The sequence below is a fragment of the Notamacropus eugenii genome, chromosome 1, assembly GCF_028372415.1.
Source record: "Notamacropus eugenii isolate mMacEug1 chromosome 1, mMacEug1.pri_v2, whole genome shotgun sequence".
NCBI lineage: Eukaryota > Metazoa > Chordata > Mammalia > Diprotodontia > Macropodidae > Notamacropus > Notamacropus eugenii.
This window is the reverse complement of record NC_092872.1, coordinates 552910218-552933370: the sequence shown is the minus strand read 5'-3', so window position 1 is coordinate 552933370 and position 23153 is coordinate 552910218. Positions and strand designations below refer to the sequence as shown.

The window sequence follows — 23153 nt, the reverse complement described above, 5'->3', positions numbered from 1 at the left end:
CATCCCTTATCTAATACTTGAGGACCTTATTCTGTACCAAGGGAAAGAGATGATAATAGTTTAAAAATACAAACTCACATTTTATACTGCTTTAGAGTTTATAGAATGCTTTCTTCACAGAAACCCTCTAAAATAGTTATTATGCATATTATCATTCCCATTTTATACATGAAAAAATAGAATTTCACAAGGCTTAGTAATCAGAAAAATGAATCTCTGTTACTATGTTAGTTAGTGAATATGTAATCCCTCTAAAGTAATAAGTGAAGCATTGTGGCATGGTGAAGAAAGAGCTGGCCTGGGAGCAAAGAAATTCTGTGTTTGAGTTCTGTCTCTGATTTATATTGAGCCATTCTACATAAATCATTTAAATCTATTGGGGATTTAGTCAGATCTTTAAGACAAAGAAAGTAGTGGTTCTTCATCGATAGAGTTTCCTTACCCAAGAACTACTTGTACCAATGAAATCACAAGCCTATCCCCCATTACATTCCCAAAGGTATAGAATTTTATTTGCAACATCTGTGATTTTGTTGCCTCGGGTACTTGTATGACTCATACAAATTGCAACCTCTTGTGACTTAGTAGGTAGACTTTAAAGTCCATTGTGGCTTAAAACTTTATCTCTTTTCAGGCAATCTGGTGATAGACCTTGGGGATGGAAACCAATCCAAATGTGTATTTCCTTACAAAGACACTGAAGAGGGTTCATATTATGAAATTCACTAGTCTTATGACCCTGGAAAAATTTACCTTTTTGGGCCTCAAGTTTCTCATTTGTAAAATGGAGACATTAGATTAAGTAATCTCTAAATTTCTGTTCATTTCTAAATCTTGTGATCTTACTATTCATAGAATACAAGCTCTAAGCACATGTGCATAGTATCTAATGGTTTATAAAGCACTTTGTTTTATACATTCTCTCATTTAATCCCTAGCAATCTGGAAAAAATATATGGAGCATGGCAAGGTTTTTTTTTTGTTGTTGTTGTTCTATTTTACAGATGAGGATACAGCCTCTCAATGTATAGATAAAAAGCACTTTTATAGACAAAAATCTCATTTGATCCATACAATAATATGGTAAGACAGCTAGATAAGTAGACATACATACATACATACATACATACAGACAGACAGACAGACAGACAGACATAGACAGACAGACAGACAGACAGACAGACAGACAGATAGATAGATAGATAGATAGATAGATAGATAGATAGAAATACAGATATTATTATTCTCGTTATAAAGAGTAGGAAACCAGGTCTCAGAGGCATAGACTGTTTTCCTGGAAACACTCTAGGGTTAAACTTGAAACACCTAGAAGTAAAATGATCTACTTTGGGTTAGACAGAAAATTAAAGACAGAACTAGGCTATGAATACAGATTACTCCTGAGCCTAATGCCTTTCCTTTTCCACCCTATGTGGAGACATATAGCAAATTGTCTCCAAGAGAGGGCAGTGTGGTTTAGGATAAACAGCAGTGGATTTGACCTCAGGACAACTGAGTTTGAAGCCCAGCTCTTTCGCCTATTAGTTGTGTGATCTGGGGCAAACCACTTCCTTTTCTGCGCTTCCATTTCTTTGAAGGACTTTGTCTTTTCTTCACAACCACCTTTCAAGGGAAGCAAAGCGCATCTCATAACCCCCAACTCAAGGTACTAAAGCTGGAAGAGCGGATGTTATTTGTTAAATATCACACTGCTAGGAAGTAGCAGTGTTGGGAAGTCTAGGCTCCCATTTCAGCTCCAAATAGAGCCTTTCTTTCCTTTATTCTTTCCATGAGCTAATTGGTCAATTAGCAAATCATAAAATTTAAAACTGGAAAGAATTTTAGATGACCTCTGCCCCCCTCCATTATATAGATGGGGAAACTGAGGATCAGAGAGGTAAAATCACTTGCGCCTGATCACACAGGTAAAGAGTATAGGGTAAGAATCAGGAATAGGCATGAGGATTCTCCAGCCAGGTCACTTTCTACTACTCTATGACATCTCTAAGTAGGAACATTTCTTGATTTCAGTAAGGCATTTGTTAAGTACTTACCTTATGCCAGACATGATGATTGAGTTGGTAAATAAAACTACCAAGCAGGAAACTCTACTAATATGCAGGTCAGCACTTTCCCTGATATTTATAATCTTTGAGGGTTGCCTCCAGAATAGATAGGGTAAGGAATTTGCCCAGTCTCACTGCCAGTATTTGTCAAAAACAGAACTTCAAAGCCAGCTCTCTAACCTTTAAGGGATGCTGCATCTCAAGGGCCTGGAATAGAAAAGAAAAAGTTCTATAGTTCCTGTCCTCAAGAAACATTTCATTCTAACAGGAGGGATATGTATGCATACATATGTGTATGTACATAATTATAAATATGTGTACACACATATTTTCATACGTATAAATGTCATACAAGCATGTCTTCATGTATACATTGTGAATATGTATGTCTAATACATATATGTACACCAACATACATATAGTACGCACAAAACAAATACAGGGTAATATTGGAGAAGATGGAATATCAGCTGGACAGGAAGAATATGACATGAAAAGAGTCTTACAACCTAAGTCCCAGACTCTTTTCTACATTTTGAAAAAAATATAGAGTATGACTATGTTGTTCATTATGTTATCTAAAATGGCATCTCTTTTCAAAGGCATTGAATTTCTTTATATTGTGTTTATGAGTTTTTGGTTTCCCCAAGAACTTGCCCTAGTTCCCTTGTGCTATATTAATACTATGTTTCCCCCACACCCTAAGTATTGGAACTGTGTATCTTTGGGAACTGTAAGATTTTTGAAGCAAGGGTCTGTATTATGTTTGGCTTTTAAATTAGCTATTAGTAATTCATACTTTTTACATGATAATTAGTTCCTTATACTGAGTTTAGGAATCGCTCTCTTTTGTTACAAGGCTATTGAGTTTCTGAAGGATTCAGTTATTCATGTCTCTGCTATTTTTAAGGACCATAGGAATGTCAGAGTTAGAAAGGAATAAAGAGATGATCCAATCCTATCCTTACATTTCACCAGAAAAAGGAAGTGGCTTTGTTCAAGGTCAAAGTCCTCTGACTCCAAATCCAACTCTCCTACGACATGACCCCCTTTCTTTTCTTTAATTGAAAAGGACAAGGGATGGTTCTTCTGTCTTTCTCAGAATTGGCCTGATGCTGAAATGGAGCTTGATTCTATAGAATCCTAGAGTCATTAGGAGATTGTCCATGTGCCCAAGCTGAGGGCAATTGAGAAGAAAAATTAATACTCTTAGAGATCTAAAAATCTCTATTTCCTCAAGTAAAACTTAAGGTAGAAAATATGAATAATCCTGATCATAGAGTCATATACCAAGAAATTACAGATTTGAATGTGAAAGACCAGGACTACAAAGTGGCCCGGTTTTTCACAACCTGTGTAACTTTGGATATGTTATCTTTCTTCTTGGGACCTGGTTTTCTTCTCCATAAAAAGAAGAGCATAAACTAGATCTTCCTGAATATCTTATCCAACTTGAAATACTATGATGCCATGACATAATGTTGTTGACATAATGGAGGAAAAATAGAGATGATGATAGATCTGAATACTGTAGCATATGTGATCTATTTGAAGGAACGGGGAATTTTTATGCTATAAAAGAGAAGGCTCAAGTGAACCTTTGAAAAAAAAAAGTAATGGAATCTAAAATTTGAAAAACAATTTTCTTAGAGGTCGTATAGTTTAGTCCTAAATCCACCATTATTAATTTTTAAGTATTCTTAGATATTGATATACACTTATCAGATATACACTTATCATGTAGAATATGCATTAGACCAATGTTTCTCAAAGGATGTGCCTTAAGACTGAGTGCCACAAGTTTCAGCTAAATGTGCCACAAAATTTGGATATTTTTGTTACGTTTATGATAAGGTTAACTTTTAGTATTATTTCTGCTTTATCGTCATTTTATTATTATTGTTTTGTTATAATTGTGCTGTTCTTATTGCTATTATTTTCATATTGGACATGACGATATTTTAGGCATAGATGAAAATCTTGCATGCAGCTCCATATGAGAAATATCTACCTCTATGAGGTGAGACCTCAGCAATATGTATGTGTATACATATATATACTCACATGTACATATACATATTGTATGTATGTGTATATATGTGTTCACATATATACATGTTTGTGTATGTGTTTAAATATGCATGTATATATAGATATCAATATACACATACATACATATATATGAGAGAGACAGACGGACATTCAGAAAAAGAGACAGAGAGACAGAGACAGAGATTTAGAAAGTTGCCTGGTGGCACTGAAAAGTGAAGTCACCTCTGAGAGATTAATGAACTTGTTAGGGGTCCCTCAACCTATATATATTTCAAGGCAAGACTGGAGCTGGAGAAGAATAAGCAGGATGTTTGACTTACTGGCCATGTGTGACTTCATTATTTTGAACTCCATATAGTAAGTCACTCAATATTCATTAGGCGTCTAATATGTGTCAAACATCATGCTAAATGCTGGGAATATCAAGAAAGACAGGAGACAACCCCTCATTTCAAGGAGCTCACAGTCCAATGAGAGATAATATGCAAACATTATTTGCTGTCTCTGTCTCTATGTTTCTGTATCTGTCTCTCTCTGTGTATATATGTATATATACATATGTAGATACACATACACATGTACATATATACATGTGTGCATGCCCACCTACATGTGCATGTGTATATATTTATATATACACATATATATGTATACATATACATATATATGTATGTATATGCACATGTGGGAGTGGGGGTAGATGAGTGTATATTCTATAAAATTGGGCATAAGCAAAAGAAGGATGCACTAGAATTAAGGAGGATTGGGAGAAGGAGTGGAAGATTTAGACTGGATCTGTTAGGTCCCAGAGGGTAGAAGTAGTTGAACTGGATGAAATCCATAGTAAAGCACATTTAGGCTTCATGTAACTTTGGGAGCTGCCATTCTTTTGGAAAAATATAGTGTGCCATCATAAGAGTAAGGTTTGAGAACTATTGCATTAACCTTATTATGGATAACATCAAGGAAACTGCATAAGGAGTCAGATTGTGGATGAGAAAATGAATGAAGTTTTGAATTCCCTCTCACTAAAAGTTTTCAAACAGAGGCGATGGGGCCACTTGTAAGAAATGTTATTGAAGTATTCATGTATTGGATGTATTGATATCTCTGAGCTAATATCTATCTCAGTTTTCTAGGTGAATAATCATGGAGCATTATCTCCCCTTGACCTTCCATAAGAACACTAGATATCTACTCCCCTGAATTTAGAGCAGGAGTTCTTAACCTGGACTCCATGGGCAGGTTTCAGGAGGATGTGAAATTGGATAGGGAAAAAAAATGGCCCTTTTATTTTCACAAACTTTTGGTGTCCTTTGTACTCTTATGTATTTATTCATTTAAAAACATTCTGAGAGGAGTCTATAGGCTTCAACAGACTGCAAAAGAAATATATGGCATATAAAAAAGTTTAAGAATCCCAGATTTAGAGGAATGTTGAGAATCTCCTGCCTCAAAATTTTAGATTAAGGGAAAAATATTATCCTTTCTTATAACACTGAAGAACAGGTACAATCACACATGGTGTGAAATTGAACCTTGCTTAAAACTAATTTTGGAGAGGTAGGGTTTTTCTGTCCTTGGTCCTCGCCTCTCTTGATTCTGGAGCTCTTGATGACAGAGTTTAAATATTATAGCTAGATCTTTCTGAATTTTTTTTAATCCTGGGAGGCAGGCAGGTTCTGAGCCATACATCTGTGATATCTTTATGAAAAACGCTAGTGGTGCCACATTACCAACCTTCTACCATGACTGTCCAACATTCCCATCAAATTCCCTGGGCCTAGGAACTGGATCTGAACTTGATCTAGCTGCAAATACTTCAGGGCCTTTGAAAGAAAGGGTTATCTTGGAATGGCAACATAAATAAACTGTGATTATAGAAACCAGCCAAAGCTGCCTTGTTATTTTGTGTCTCATCAGAGGTTGCAAAGTGAAGCCTTCCAGGAAAAATGTACTTGTCTGGTTTTACTTAATTTCAGAAATTATTTGCAGATCTTGGGAAAACAGTATGGGTTGTTTGCTTTTCAGGGGGTGGGGTGAGGATGATTATTTTCTGTCAGAGGAACATACTATAAGTAATTCCATGTCTGTTTAGCCCTGAGATACTGATGTCTTTCAAAAAGGTGACACTTGCTCAGGCTACGTCAAATGGCTGAGATGAGGTGCCACCATCCTGAATGTGGGAAGCTGTTTTAAGAGCAGAGGGCTGGTGTACAGATTTATGGGGCTTGTGATAAACATGATTTTTTATTTTTTTCCAAACAAATCCTTCTGCCCCCCAAACCCCCACTGAATTTTTGATGCTTTTTTTTTTCCTTTTCAATATGCTCTGCCTACCCCTACCACCCATTTTGGTTTCCACTACACTGGGTTGGCTGGGTGTTCTTCCATTCTCTTCTGACAGTGTGGGTCTTCCCCTTTTTGTCAGTGGCCTCTCCCTCCATCTCCATGTGTTTCCTGCACGTGTCTGTTCTCTAAGCTACTAAGAAGGCCAGCACTGGTTCAGAGAGACAATTAGCTTTACAATTTGCTGCTCCTCACCCCATCCCACCCAGACCTGGGGCTGTTATATTCAGAGAAGAATAATCAAGCAGAGCTCACAGAAGTTTTGATTTGGGACAGCATGAAGGTGGGAGTGAAAGCAGGCTTTCAAGTAGCTAAGGGAAGAGAGCTGGAGGAGGGAGGCAGCCAGAAAGATAAATTAATGTAGATGATTTATTTATTCCTAAAGGAACCATGTTTCTGTCAGGATCAGAAGATAGCTTAGCAAAGAAGTCAGCCCAGACCAAAAAGAGGAAAGAGAGAAGGAAAGAGAGAAAAGAAGGAAGCAAGGAAGAAAGGAAGGAAGGAAGGAAGGAAGAAAGGAAGGAAGGAAGGAAGGAAGGAAGGAAGGAAGGAAGGAAGGAAGGAAGGAAGGAAGGAAGGAAGGAAGAAAAGAAGAAAAGAAGGAAAGAAGGAAAGAAGGAAAGAAGGAAAGAAGGAAAAGAAAATTTGGAAAGAGCTAATAGAGAAGGTTAGTTTGGTACTTAACAAGGTGAGAGCCCAGTATCTGGGAGTTTAGCATATAGAGATCCAGAAGGGAACTTAAAGAAATCTGGCTCTTGACTTTTTTTCTGCATGGAATTTTTTGACAGTCTGGTAACACCCATTGACACAAAATAAAATATATGGTATAGAAGAAAACAAAACAAAATAAAGTTTAGTGAAAATAAAGATGATTTTTACCCCCATTCAAGTTTATAAAACCCCTCTGAAATCTATCTAGGATGTCAGGTTAAGAACCGCTGAGCTAATCCTACTCTCTCACTTTATAGATAAAGTAACAGAGGCCCAGCAATGTTAAAAGATGAGCCTAAATTCACACAGGTAGTGAGTAACTTAACATTCAAACCCAGGTCTTATAACTGGAAATCCAATACTATTTTCATCATAGCAATAACTAATTACCTAATAGGATTAGGTAAAAAATAGTACTCACTCATTATTGAGGGATATAATAAAAACCATCATGAAATAAGCATTTATCAAGCACCACTATGTGTCAGACACTATGCTAGATTCAGAGAATTTAAAGACAAAGATGAAATTGTTCCTTCCCTCAGGGAACTTAGACTTCTTTTCTGGTATCTTATGGAACTGACCCTGGATTCTTATGCCCACAGATCACAAGCTCTTGAATATTAAACTCTGTTGGAAAGGATTTGATTATGGACCAATGACAAAATAGGGAATGTATCTCAGACCCAAGTTGATACAATAAATTCAGAGAGGCTCACCATCAGAGGGTTGGCCACCACCACCACCACCATCATCATCATCATTATTATTATTGGCAAGGGAGTGAGGAAGGAGGGTATGTAAACTAATACAATATTAGGAAGTTTTATGATTATGTTCTGCATCAGTAAGGAAAGTATGAACTTCTACTTCTTTTAGGGTATAGTGGCTGTCCTTGCTGTCACCCAAAGTCCTGAAGGGCTTGAGTTTGCCTGTTGAAAGTTGAACATCTGTCTGTACAATGATCTTGATGCTCTGGGCACCTTATCTGCTTCAAAGTATATAATGGAATTCTTTTTAAAAATATCTTAATTAAAGAAAGATGAAAGAAACAAAGGAAGGCCTCCAATATGCTATGGACATGTATGGAGGATTTATGGGAATAACCGAAGAATGGATTTCATGAAATGAGGCTGTGATCTCTAACTAGTGGAAGAAGCATCTGCATAGGCATGACACCAGAATCAGTGAAGTGTTGGAATTAGGAGGATTTCATTTCATATAAACTCTGTAAATTAAAACCAACTGTTATTCAATCATATTTTTGGAAGAGTAAAGTCATGGAATCAAACCAATACACTAAAATAGTCATGAATCCTTGGTAAAGGGGAACTTACAATTCCTGCTACAAAGGGTCATCCTTACAGTCTATCACTCCATGCATTTTTATATATCTCACGGAGCCTTAATATAGTACTTTACGCATAGTGTAAAGGTTGAAACCAAATTGAAGTCAAATTTTAGCTCTGAAACTGTAACAGAGTGAGCATATTTCAATGAAACAATTAAAAGACCTTGTAGTGAGTCTGAAAAGTCTTTAAAAGTCACTAGATAAAGTGAAAACATACTGAGCAAGATATACGTATTTCAGTTGGCTGGGGGATTTTGCTATAACCTCTAAGACTTGAATATAAATACCAAGTTCACTAGAATTTGAAGAAATTCCAGAAAACGAAGCATGTGGTTTTGAGGAACAAAGATAGTACTGAGCTGTGGCAGAGAAAGGAGATATCAAGGTGGATAATTGACTCTACAGAAATATCAGAAGAGAAAATCCAAGCTGGGGAAGTCCCAAGAAAACTTCCTGAACTTCCCCTTCAGAAGCCTGTCTATCCAGAGGCACTATAATATCATCAGCTATTTCGTCATTTAAACGTTTCCAGGAAACTGAATTTTGTCTTAACCACAAAAACGCCAGGAGCTGACTAGAGATAGATATAAATGTAAAATTTGGCAGCATTTAACCTCAGCTTAAATGTTTAAAAATTTTCTAATTGGGGAATTAGAGTGATTTTGACTAACTTCATGACTGTCTAGAATAAACTCCCTAAGTCTTAAGAGGAGGGCACCATATGTATCATAGGGGCCATTATATTTCCTTCTGACTTAGAATAAGCAAAATATTATAAGATTTGGTTACAATGATATTACTGATTAACAGTTTGGAGGGATCTTAGAGGTCATCTACTCTAATCTTTTCATTGTACTGATGAGAAAACTAAAGCCCAGAAAGGTTAAAAAAACAAATACGTAATAAGTACAAAGGCTAAGTTTAAAATAATAATAAATCAATTGTTAAACATTTTTTTAGAAAATTTGAATCCAAGTCTTCTGCTATCAAATACAGCCCCTCTTTTTACCACAAAATGTACTTATTAGTTGTTTGTTGTGTTATTTTCCTGAATTGATATCTCTTGCTGGGCAGTTGAAAGTTTATTATGAAAGGAGTTGAGATCTGGCTGTGGTTATCTCAACAAGACAGAATGAAAAATACATTTTCCTCAGAATTAGAAATTTTAGGTTCAAGTTACAGTTACAAATTTATTATGTGACTTCGATCAGGTCACTTTTACTCTCTGGTCCTCAATTTCTTTGTTCTAACAACCTTACAGGATTGTAGTGAGGAAAAGGCACTTATAAACCTTAAAGCTCTATAGAAATGTAAGTTGTTACATTTATTCTGACCTGGAATCTGCTATTGCCAGTTGTGCATCATTTGAAATGTAGGGAGGTTGAACTAAATGACTATTTAGATTCTGTTCACCTAAGATTGAATCATGATAATACTAATTTTGGAACAGAAATTTCTGAGAAACTTATAGATTTATTTTTCTTTTCCTTTTCCATGCTCACTTTAAACACTCTGCCTGCAGTATAAAGACATCTCCATTAAATCTGCCATTTCTGATCAATTACCCATCTGGTACTACATTATCAATGTGAACTCTTGGATCACTATGTGATCTGGAGCAGTGCTGAGGATGGCAAAGCAGCATAAATACTGGTCTTTCAGAAGATATGGCGCTGATATTTGTAACTTGCATGAACAAGGGAAAGTAATTTACATCCTCTGAGCCTCAGTTTCCTCTCCTTTAAAAATGAAGAGCATCCATAAACAAATGAACAAACAAATAAATGAATAGATAGATGGATAGATACATAACCATGTAGGAACACAGGATCATTGATATAGAGCTAGAAGAGATCTCAGAAGTCATCTAGTCCTTTATTTATAGATGAGAAAACTGGTCCAGAGTGATTAAGGGAGTTGGTCAAGAGAGCAAGCAATACTTATACCATTTATCTAATAGGGCTGTAGCAAGAATTACATATATAAATTGTCCCAAAGGAGACACCACGTACATAGGCAAGGACTGTATATGTATATAGTTTTATCTTAATGAAGAACCAGCAGTTCTTAAAAACTACAAAACATCCTCGTACAGGTAAATATGCGTCCAATTAAATCATACCTCTCCTTGAACCTCTATATTGGATCATTATACCAGAGACAAGAATTCAGTGGGAAACATGATCAGGGAGAGGAAGTTGAGAATAACATGGGGGTGCTAAGTGGCAGATCCGAGATAAATATAAAATATCAAGAAAGTTATTTTGATGCATATAAGTGAGAATCTGATTCTAAATTACCAGTCTATGGAGACAGATTCTGTAGTGCATGAAGGAGTTTGGTTATGAAAATAATGACTTAAAAAAAAGCTCTGTGGGCCTTGGATATCATTAAACATATGCAATAAATCTTTGGAGTATTATTCACCCCTCCACACCCAAGTCTTTGCCCCCGCTCTTCTCAATAAAGTTATTGCAACAATTTTATAAGACAGCAATTAAAATCATATCAAATCTCCGATCTTTCTAAGGGACAATGAGCATGTGGCCAACATCACACAGTTACCAGGGATCAGAGAGCTTTTGACAGCTTGGATAACTAAGGAGGAGGAGGAGGAGAAGAAGTTCTAAGGTAAGTTAAACTTTTAATACGATGTAACCACAAGGAGATACTGGTTCAGATGAATCTTCTCTATTTTCTGCTAAACCTGAGGAAGAGACTGTACAACAATGCAACAAACAATTATTAAGCACCTACTGTGTGCATGGAGAAATGCAAAGTTTGGGTCAAATGAAATATCTGATCTCATGAGAACTGAAATTTACAAGGTTTGTAAAGCTAATAACTATAATGCACAATATCATATGATAAAAAGACATCTGTGTAGCAAGGAATAAAAAAACTGACCTTGAAGTCAGCAAGATTTGGGTTCAAGTCCTTCCTCTGATATGCGTTGAGTGACTCCAGGCAAATTACTTAACCTCGTAGTGCTCAAGCGATACTCTAGGACTTTATGTTAGAGAGAGAAAAAAAAATATATATATATATATGTAGAGCATTTTATTATTGCAGAATTCTCTATATAAATAAAATAAGTGCTTTTCTTTATAAAGTCTTCAGAGAGATAAGCAATATAAGAAAATAATAATATTTCAATAAACAGTTAGTTGGTGGAGTAGGAAGCTAGTAGTATGGTGGAGTAGAATGCGGTCTCTCTGTGGTGTCATCAATAGAGCTCAGTATTTGAAGTCAAGAAGACCTAAATTTAAATCCTACCTCACTTGCTACTTGTGTGACCCAGGGAAAGTCACTTAAAATCTCTCAACCTCAGCTTCCTCATCTGCAAAATGAAAATAGTAATAGCGCTCATCTGACAGGGTTCTTGTGAGGATAAAATGAATTAATATATTTTAGAAGTTTTGTAAACTTCAAAGAGCTATATAAATGCTAGTTAGTAGTAATGGAGATGGAGAGAAACTTGGAGTCAGGAAGATGGGGTCTAATCCTACCTCAGACACTTCCTAGGTTTTTGACCCTTGGTAAGTCACTTAACTTCTCCTGGTTAGAAGCACTCTCTTCCCTGGAGGCTTCACCATCCGCTTGGTTCCTCTCAGAACATCCAGTTTAAGGAAGCCAAAGCCAAAGATGTCTTTAACACTTGGACTGGGAGTCATGAAGTCTGGTGTAAGGTCCAAGTTTGTTCTTCCTAGCTGGGTAACTTATACACATTAATCTTTGACCTTGAGCTTGTTGAGATAGGACTCTTAGTAGTGCCAGAAGCTGTTCCTTTGTGCAGAGTACTGTGCTGGATGCTAGGTATAGATACATAGCTGAGATGAAACATAGTCTCTGCCTCCATGGAACTTACAGTCTACAAGATCAATAAGATATAAATAAAGGTAAGTGAAATGTAAACCCAATAGATGATAAGGGCACAAAAGAAGTATAGACAAGGGGTTTGAAGGAGATTTTTAAAAATTTAGTTAATTTCTCATTGAATCTCTGTCAAGCATGTAGTTTCTGTTTATACAGGTAAAATTTCAGATACTGAATGTTGACAAACTCATGACATACTTCTGTAGCTTATTTCTTGACACATTAATCACACATATTAAGTGCTTTTTCATTTATTCCTTGATTCATTTTAACACTGAAAAGGAACTTTGACATTTATATTTTGCTCTCACCTCCATACAGGTGAGGTGGGCAGTATAAATATTGTTTCCCATTTTACAGATGAGGGAATTGAGAATAGGTAGGGAAAGGAATATACATCTATATAGCATGTCCTATGTGTCAGGTACTATGCTAAACACCTTTTACGAATATTATCTGATTTGATATTCATAACAACCCTGTGAAGTAGGTGATGTTATGCTATCCAGAAGTTCAGTGACTTGCCCTTGGTCACACAGCTAGTATGTATTTAGGGCCAGATTTAAACTCAGATAGGCCTGACTCCAGGCACAGTATTGTATTCATTATACCATCACTGCCTCTGTGAGTCTATGATGATACAATGGTAGAAATGTGAGGGACTTTAAAGATTACAAGACTCTAAATATTTCATTTTCAAGAGGAGGAAGTTTAGGTTTCTGAAGAGGAAATGACTTTCCCAAGGTCATGAAACAGTATGCTTAAGACTAGAACTTAGGCTTTCTGACTATTCTTCTAAGCTCTTTCCACTATACTACAAATGGACAGAAGAGGTTTTATTATCCTATTGCATGAATGAGGAACACGAAGTTTAGGATATTTGTATGAGTTTACATAGCTAGTAAATGGCAAAGGCAGCTCTCAAACCAAAGTCAATACACTCTAAATCAATGCTGGTTTTTCAACTGTTGTATTAGGCTCACAATTCTGAGACTAGATTGGGAGTAAGTTTAACTTTTGAGTCAGCAACTAGGGATTTTTAAACAAAGGACAAAAGGAAGCTGCATGACTTCAATGTCATTGGAGAAAAAGATTTCATTGCTCAAGAAATATTGAGAGATCAGTTTAATGGGGACTTGCCAACATGTGATCAGTACTGTGAAGGACATTTGTAACTCAGTATAAATAAATAAATCAAACGCAATATCTAGAAATTGAGTAACAATAATCTTCAGGACACAGACAAAATAGGAGAGAATCATAAGCTTTGTAATCTTAATTTTTTGAACACCAGAGGGGAAAAGTGATAAAAGAATGTTTGAAAGACTGTTGGACTAGAGAATTTTTAACTCTTACTTACTACTTTTAGGTTGCATGCAATCATCTTCCTACTTTCTGGAGTCTGTAGAAGCTACTTCTAAGGGCTAAGGCAACATCAGCAATTTAATAGGCTTAGCTCTAAGCTAATCTGAGGGAACAGGAGGGTTATATTGTGTTTTTTTTTAGGATATATGTCAGTTTTGAATTAAGGAGGTCCAGCTAACGCTATTAATAATGGAAAGTTGTTTCCTTAATTCAGACACACAATTTACTTCCACTCTGTCTTCTAAGATCTATTATTTCGGTTAGAGATGAGTAAGGGAAAGTTGAATTGACTTCCCTCCCCTCACCCTATTCCTAACAGTAGATAGAGTCAAGAAGACCTGAGTTCAAATGTGGCCTCAGACACTTAAAAATTATGCCAACCTAAGCAAGTCACTTAAACTCTGTTTACCTCAACTTTCTCACCTGTAAAATGGGGATATCTGCACCTACGTCCTGGAGTTGTTGTGAGAATCAAATAATATAATACATATAATGTGCTTAGTGTAGTGACTAGCACATAATAGATACTATATAAATGTTTATTTCTTTCCCTTCCCTTCCATTACAATATATCTAAATATATTGTGAACAGATAGGCTCTTAACACTTATAAATACATAATTTCCCAATTTCTAACATCTGTAAAGCATCAATGGAATTATTAAAGTTAATGATACCCAGTGACCTAGTACAATGGATTAAATCCTTGATGATGATGATAATGATGATGGTGATGCTGCTGCTGGTGCTAACTCACTTCTCTATAGTACTTTAAAACCTAACAAGTCCTTTATATAAATTATATTTTTGATCCTCACAACAGCCCTGGGAGTTTAGAAGAACAAATATCATTCCTATTTATAGTTTAGTAAACTAAGTCTCAAAGAGAGATGAGGTGATTTATCAAAGTCACATAGCACAGAAGTGGCAGAAACTGGACCAAAAGTCAATTGCTTTGCCGAGCTGACTCCCAAGCCAGGGTCCTTTGTTGCATTTAACCAATCTACAATAAAACAAACATCAATTGTATTCTGGGAAGATTTAAGGAAAAACACAAATAGAATTGTTTTAAATTCCAGTGTAGATTGGCCAACGTGGGCCCCATCCCCTGTTACACCGACATACAACATTAGCATAATGAATGCAATTCATTGCCTGGCAATCCCTTTCAGTTACAGATGTAGTGGCCTCATAATACCAATAGAAACCACAAAACCTAAGAGGTCATGCTAGAGAAAGCAGGGTTGAGTTTAAATCAAGATAGCTGAGAAGATAAGTTGGAAATATGGAGATTTCCTATGCCACTTTTCAAATCCTAAAAAATATGATGATAATTTCTGTCCTGCATGGAATCATAAAAGATCCCTCACTAAAAAGTGGATGAATAGAATTGGAATAACTTTAAAATGTGTGGCAAGATGCCCTGTGGTCATAATGAGATTTTATGCTATTTCTCTGTTCCCATTGTAACCTATTTCTATCTCAAAATCCTGTTCATGGAACACTGATATGATGTATTGATTTTAGTAACATTTTATAACTCATCATCCCAATAAAGTTAATGAAATTGGAAACTGAAATTGAACAGAAATACAGAAAGTGTAATTCATGAAGGAAAATGTACTTCGGTGTAGGAGACAATGTATTTCAAGAGGAAAAGTTGACATTTCATATCCAGATTTAAGCTGACATTTCTCACACTCAACTTCTATGGCTTACAAGACTTATGAATGACGAGCAGCTCTGTGAATTCTAAAATGACTAAAGATAATTTGAATGGAGGAAAAGTCTCCAACCAATAGGGGTATCATGCATAGCTTTGATATTGCTCCTCCACTAAAGTCTCCCTCTGATACCTCATCATAGAGCATGGCAGTGGCTTGAGATTCTTGAGGGTTGTTACAGCAATAGTGCAAGTTCTGACAGGACTGACCAAGCTGGAATGACTTTGCATCTGGGCCTGTTGAGAGATATTATGTATGACAGTTGAGGACCAGCATAGCTAAGTATAGAAATGCTCATCACCAGAGGGTTGGTCAACATGTGGTAATGGGAGGGGTTTGGGCAACTTGAGGGGAAGAGAAGCAATGAATACAGTCTACTAAGCAATGGATGAATTAAAATCCACATCAGTAGAAGGATAATCACCAGCACCAGAGAAATAAGAGATTCTAGAAACATTGAAGTTTATTATGCCATCACTCATTATACAGAATTTTGTTCTTTATCCCTCTCTATTGTTGTTGGATTGTTTCAGTTGTGTCTGACTCTTCATGATCCCATTTGGGGTTGTCTTGGCAAAGATACTAGAATGATTTGCCATTTCCTTCATCAGCTCATTTTACAGATGAAAAACTGAGGCAAACAAGATTAAGTGACTTTGAGGGGTTGGGGGGTGGAGGAGCCAAGATGGTGGAGTAAAAACAAGGACTTCCTTGAGCTCTCTCACAAAGCCCTTCAAATACCTGTAAAAAATGACTCAACAAATTCTAGAGCTACAGAACCCACAAAATGACAGAGTGAAACAATTCCTCAGTGCAAAACAACCTGGAAAATTGACAGGAAAGGTCTTTTGCACTGGCCAGGGAACAGAATGCAGTTCAGCATGGTCCACACAGGCAGAGATGGCCAGAGCAGGCCTTGGGAGACTGAATCATTGGCAGGTGTGGCAGTTTCCAGATTTCTCAAACCACAAACACCAAAAAGGTCAATGGGAAAACTCTGTGGGAACTGAGGGAAAGAGGAGCACTTACTCTGACCAGGTCTAAACCCAACCCCAGAGTGGTGTATTGGGGTTTGGGGTATTGAGCAACTGATACAAAATCCATGAAGCCTGGGACAGTACAACCTCCCTTCCCCCCACCCCAATTGGAAGCAGACTCCTACCTTGACAAAGAGTTAGAAAGTCAAGTGTTTGGCTGGGAAGATGAGTGAACATTGTAAAAGAGCTCAGATTCTAGAATCTTGTTTTGGTGAAAAGAAAGATCAGGGCATACAACCAGAGGAAGACAGCAGCATCAAAACTGATACATCAAAAGCCTGCAAGAGGAATATAAATTGGCAAGAGATCATGGAAGAGCTCAAAAAGCATTTTGGAAATAAAATAAGAGAAGTAGAGGAAAAATTGAGAAATGAGAGAGGTGCAAGAAATTAATGAAAAACAAGTCAACAGCTCGCTAAAGAGGACAAAAAAATAATGAAGAGAATAATGCCTTAAAAATAGACTAACCCAAATGGCAAAAGAAGATCAATAAGTCAATGAGGAGAATGTCTTAAAAAGCAGAATAGGCCAAATGGAAAAGGAGGTCCAAAAGCTCACTGAAGAAAATATTTTCTTAAAAATTAGATTGGAGCAGATGGAAACTAATATAACTTTATGAGAAATCAAAAGAATGAAACCAAAGAACCAAAAGACTGAAAAAATAGAAGGCTGTGAAATATCACATTGGAAATATGACTGACTTGGAAAATAGATACAGGAGAGATAATTTAAAAATTATTGAAAGATATCAAAAAAAGATCCTAGACATCATCTTTCAAGAAATTATTAAGAAAAACTGCCCTGATATTCTAGAACCAGAGAGTAAAACAGAAATGGAAAGAATCTACTGATCACCTCCTGAAAGAGATTCTAAAAGGAAAATTCCTAGGAATATTGTAGCCAAATTCCAGAGATCCCAGGTCAAGGAAAAAATATTGCAAACAGCCAGAAACAAACAATTTAAGTACTGTGGAAATACAAGACAAAATCTAACAGCTTCTACACTAAAGGACCAGAGGGTCTGGGATACGATATTCCAGAGGTCAGAGGATCTAGGATTAAAACCAAAAATCACCTACGGAGCAAAACTGAGTATTTAGGGAAAAAATGAGGATTCAATGAAATAGAGGACTTTTAAGCATTCTTTTTTTAAAAAAGGTATCAAGAAAAATTCATGAGGGGGCGGAGCCAAGATGGCGAAGTAGAAAGACGCACATACACATAGCTCCGAACCCACAAACCACAGAACGGCAGAGGGGACTAACCCAGGGTGAATTCTGCACCAAGAGACCACGGAATATTGGAGCGAGGGAGATTTCTGTTCCGGAGAGACCTGCAAACCTCTCGCGGGGGGACCTTCCCGCCAGGGACTGGGCGCCGGGGCGGGAAGAGGAGAGCAGCCCTGCCGCGGCAGCAACACCGTGGGAAAGAGATCCGAGAGGGCTGCGGAATGGAGTCTCCAGTGGCCACGCGGGTCCCCACACCCACAGAGGGACCGGCAAACCTCTCGCAAAAGGTCCGTCGCTCTGCAGACACGGCGGCCACGGCTCCGAGAGACAAAGTTCTGAGAGGGATCCGGAGGCAGGATCTTCAGCAGCTGCACGGGCCCCCCACCAACAGGTGACTGACTGGGGTAGGTGAGAGAGTCTCTTTGGCGGGTTGAGAGGGGAGTGAGGTGCCCCCATAGCTCGGGCCCCCCCGGGAGGTGGGGGCTGAGAGGCGGCTGCGGACGGGGGCTACCCAAACGGACTGGAACCTGGATCCATTGTGGAAGGTCTGTGCATAAACCCCCTGAGGGAATTGAGCCAGAGAGGTGGCCCTGCCCCTGACCTCAGCACCTGAACTAAATTTAACACTGAATAACAGCCCTGCCCCCGCCAAAAATCCTAAGGTGGGAAGCAGCATTCGAATCTCAGTCCCCAAACACTGGCTGGGAGGACCAGGAGGCGAGGTGGGTGTGAGGAGAACATTCAGAGGTCAGGCCACTAGGTGGAGACAATGCCAAGAAAAGGGAAAAGAAATAAAACTATTGAAGGGTACTTTATTGGAGAAAAAAAACTTCCTCCCTTCCTTTCTGATGGGGAGGAACAATGCTTGCCATCAGGCAAAGACACAGAAAATGAGGATCCTGTGCCCCAGCCCACCCAATGGGCTCGGGCCATGGAAGAGCTCAAGAGGAATTTTGAAAATCAAGTTAGAGAGATGGAGGAAAGACTGGGAAGGGAAATGAGAGGGATAAGGGAGAAGCATGAAAAACAGATCAGCTCCCTGCTAAAGGAGAACCAAAAAAATCTTGAAGAAATTGGCACCTTGAGAACTAGCCTAACTCAGCTGGCAAGGGAGGTGCAAGGGGCCAATGAGGAGAAGAATGCTTTCAAAAGCAGAATTAACCAAATGGAAAAGGAGATTCAAAAGCTTACTGAAGAAAATAGATCTCTTAAATCTGGAATGGTACAGATGGAAGCTTTGGACTTTTCAAGAAAGACAGATATCTCAGAACATACCGCGCAGATTCGAAAAATGGAAGATAATGTGAAATATCTTATTGGAAAAACAACTGACCTGGAAAATAGAATCAGGAGAGACAATGTAAAAATTCTGGGACTACCTGAAAACCATGATCAAAAGAAGAGCCTAGATATCATCCTCCACGAAATTATCAAGGAAAACTGCCCTGAGATTCTAGAACCAGAAGGCAAAATAAATATTCAAGGAATCCGCAGAACACTGCATGAAAGAGATCCAAAAAGAGAAACTCCTAGGAGCATTGTGGCCAAATTCCAGAATTCCCAGGTGAAGGAGAAAATATTGCAAGCAGCTAGAAAGAAACAATTCAAGTATTGTGGAAATACAATCAGGATAGTACAAGATCTGGCACCTTCTACATTGAGGGATAGAAGGGAATGGAATAGGATATTCCAGAAGTCAAAGGAACTAGGACTGAAGCCAAGAATCACCTACCCAGCAAAACTGAGTATAATACTTCAGGAGAAATAATGGTCTTTCAATGAAATAGAAGACTTTTAAATTTTCCTGATGAAAAGACCAGAGCTGGAAAGAAAATTTGACTTTCTAACACAATAATGAAGAGAACCATAAAGAGGCGAACAGCAAAGAGAAATCATAAGGGACTTACTAAAGTTGAACTGTTTACATTCCTACATGGAAAGACAATATTTATAACTCTTGAAACATTTCAGTATCTGAGCACTGGGTGGGCGTACACACACACACACATGCACACACGCACACATACATAGAGACAGAGTATACAGAGTGAATTGAAGAGGATGGGATCATATATTAAAAAAAAATGAAATCAAGCAGTGAGAGAGAAATATTGGGAGGAGAAAGGGAGAAGTTATATGGGGCAAATTATCTCTCATAAAAGAGGCAAGGAAAAGACTTATTAGTGGTGGGATAAAGAGGGGAGGCAAGAGAAAAACATGAGATCTACTCTCATCACATTCCACTAAAGGAAAGAATATAATGCACACTCATTCTGATAGGAAAACCTATCTCATAATACAGGAGAGTGGGGGACAGGGGCACAAGCAGGAAGGGGGGGAGGATAGAGGGGAGGGCATGGGGAGGAGAATGCAATACGAGGTCGACACTCATGGGGAGGGAAAGGACCATAAGAAAATAGAAGTAATGGAGGACAGGACAGGATGGAGGGAAATATAGTTAGTCTTATACAACACAACTAGTATGGAAATCATTTGCAAAACTAAACAGATATGGCCTATATTGAACTGCCTGTCTTCCAAAGGGAAGGGGTAGAGAGGGAGGGAGCTAAAGAAGTTGGAACTCAAAGTGTTAGGACCAAATGTAATGTTCTTACCACTGGGTAACAAGAAACACAGGTTAAGGGGTCAAGAAAGCTATCCGGCCCTACAGGACAAAAGAGAAGACGGAGACAAGGGCAGGGAGGGAGGATAGAGGAGAGAGCAGATAGGTCACAGGGGCAATTAGAAAACTTGGGTCTGGGGGGGAAGGGGGAAAAAAGGGGAGAAAATTTGTAACCCAAAATTGTGTGAAAATAAATGTTAAAAGTTTAATAAAAAAAAAAAGAAAAAAAGAAAAATTCATTAAAAATGGAATTCAGAGGAGGGAAGGTCTTCTACATTCCTTCCCCTGAAGGAACAGGTAGCTTTCAGCATGGCCACCAGAAGGGCTATGACCAGGTCAGAATGAGGCAGGACCTTATAGAATTTTGAACTTTGAACCTCGGGGGCTGCCATCTCCTGGCCATGTGACTTCATGTTCTTCTCTGATAGGCTTCCCCTCAAGCAACTTATTGAGCATGTGCAGTAGTTTTCTGACCTTCATCTCACTGTACTACATCACACATACAATCAATTGGAAGTGTGAAAATAAAACTTACTTCCTGTTTCCCACAAACCCCCACCTTTTCCCTTTATTAAAATTTTTGTTTCCATACCTAAATCAAATCAATCAATACCTCCTCACTTTCTTTCCCCTATGAATTCTTCCCTTCATCTATCTCCTCTTTATATGAATATGGGAAGGTAGCAAATTTGACCGAGGCACTGACAAACTACAAGGGGGTAGTCCTCTTGTTATAAATAAAGATACAAAGGTAAATCAATAAACTATTCCTTTAGAAGTACCATATCATACAGCAGTCTGGGGAGTAACATCATCTGATGCAGTTTTCTGGTCTGGATGCTTCTTCAAGCCATCTTCAGTACAGCATCTGAGCATCTTCTTTCCCTTAGCTTCTTGTAAAAATCCAGATGTTCACTCTCCTACAAAACTGACCTTGGTACAATTTTAGATTACCATTTCTAAGCTTTATAGACTTATCATTCTTACAAAATCAAAATTGTAACTTTAGCCAATTGTTGTGTTTAAAAATTTACACTAGAACTAAGCTTTTACACTTTACATTAATTCACTATCCATTTCCCCCATCAGGAGGATGAGATTTCACTAACGAGTCAATAACAGGCTCCAGTACTTAACACAATAAACACAATAAATAATCATTTTAACACAGCACATATTACCTCATAAAACAATTCTAACTTCTGGACATGTGATGCTTCTTTTAAAGCATTTACAATGTAGACCACAAACCATTTTTCTTTTAACATTTACCAACTGAGACAAAAATAATAATGACTACATATGCTAACCTCATAGGTTCTCAATCTAACTGTTTCCGTGCTATTTGTTAAGAATTAAAGGATCCTAACTTATTATTATTGGTCTAAAATCCTAAGCCTAATAGCTTAATTTTAGACTTTACCTTAGATGTTCCCCTACCAACAATGTATTATTTAATAGATCTGGTATTATGCTTACAAAACTTTTGATAACAGGAAATTGCCATTAAGTGTAGGGACATTTCAGGGAAACAACATCTCCCTAATTTCATATCAGTTCCAGGCTGGAGTATATTGTCAACTGGCATCCAGCCAGGCTTAAAGTCTATGAGGTGTCAGTGGGGAAATTGAGTCAGGAGAATCCTACCTGAGTTCAGGCTGAACAGCTGTTCTCCCAACCTTCTCATGAAATCACCCCTTTGCAGTTCATACCAGCATCTCACAGGCTCTTTGGCATCATGGACCAGTGACTCAGATCATCTTTCTTACTATCCACACTCAGAAGAACAGTCAGTTAATAGTCCCATAAAATCTTAAAACAGCAAGCTCCAGTAATAAGTTTCAGATATGACTGCAATTTCACATTAGCTAAGGAACACCTTGTGAAGCAAATCTTAAGTAGCTTATATGCCTTTCTATACTTGTTCTATCTCCTGATTGAATAACAATCATAAAATCAAATTTATCATTAAAACCATAAATTATTGCTATAATAGATTTACACCTGTTTCCCAAGCTTCCCTATACCTTTCTAACCATGCTCAATGTAAAAAAGTGAGCTACACATATAAAAAGTTCAAACACTAACTTCGACTTGTTCTTGAAATGAATTCAAATCAAAACAGAAACATTTAACTTTTCCATCAATACAAAATATTACCAGAGGTTACCTGCCTCTGAGAAACTTAGACTGAAATTCTTTTCCCCAAAGTGAAGATGTCTCTGATTTAGTCTCAGTAATTAATTGATTCAGTCAATTGTTTTAACACCAATTTCTTTTACATGATTTTGTAATGTGTAAAGACCTTATTTCAAGTTGGAACCTTTGTCCATTACCCCAAAAGAATTTTAGTCCTATTTGTCTAAAAGAGCCCTGGAAAATCTCACCTTGAAATCTCCTTGGATTTCCCCACATGTACTGGCTCTCTAGAGACCCATAAACTTTTCCCTATCATTATGCCCAAATCTCAGTTTTATTTCCCACCCTTGATCCTGTCAATTTAAATCTCTAGGTGACTGGCCACTCCCATCAAGACCACTGCGGACTCCTTCCCTAGAGTCCCTCTGTAGGTAAGATACATCTTGTTTTAGAATTACAAATGCTCAGATTCCCTAAGAGTTCACCCAATATGGAGAAATCTCAACAACCTTTGACCTTCTTTGGTTGAAAGAAGGCTTAAGTTCAATTAATTTGAGCAATACCCAATGAGCAGCTGTTTTTGGATCCCAAGGACCCCAAACCTCAACAATTCCATACCATTACCCTTAAT

The 23153-nt window shown here is 37.6% G+C and overlaps 1 long non-coding RNA gene across 1 annotated transcript in view; it reads left to right on the top strand.

The window, feature by feature from the left end:
• The window catches only part of LOC140520381 (uncharacterized), a 188353-nt gene that overhangs the window by 87332 nt on the left and 77868 nt on the right, over positions 1–23153 (top strand). Inside the window, exon 2 of the long non-coding RNA XR_011972484.1 lies at positions 11060–11160. This is a non-coding gene — a long non-coding RNA (uncharacterized lncRNA). The remainder of the gene's footprint in view (positions 1–11059; positions 11161–23153) is intronic.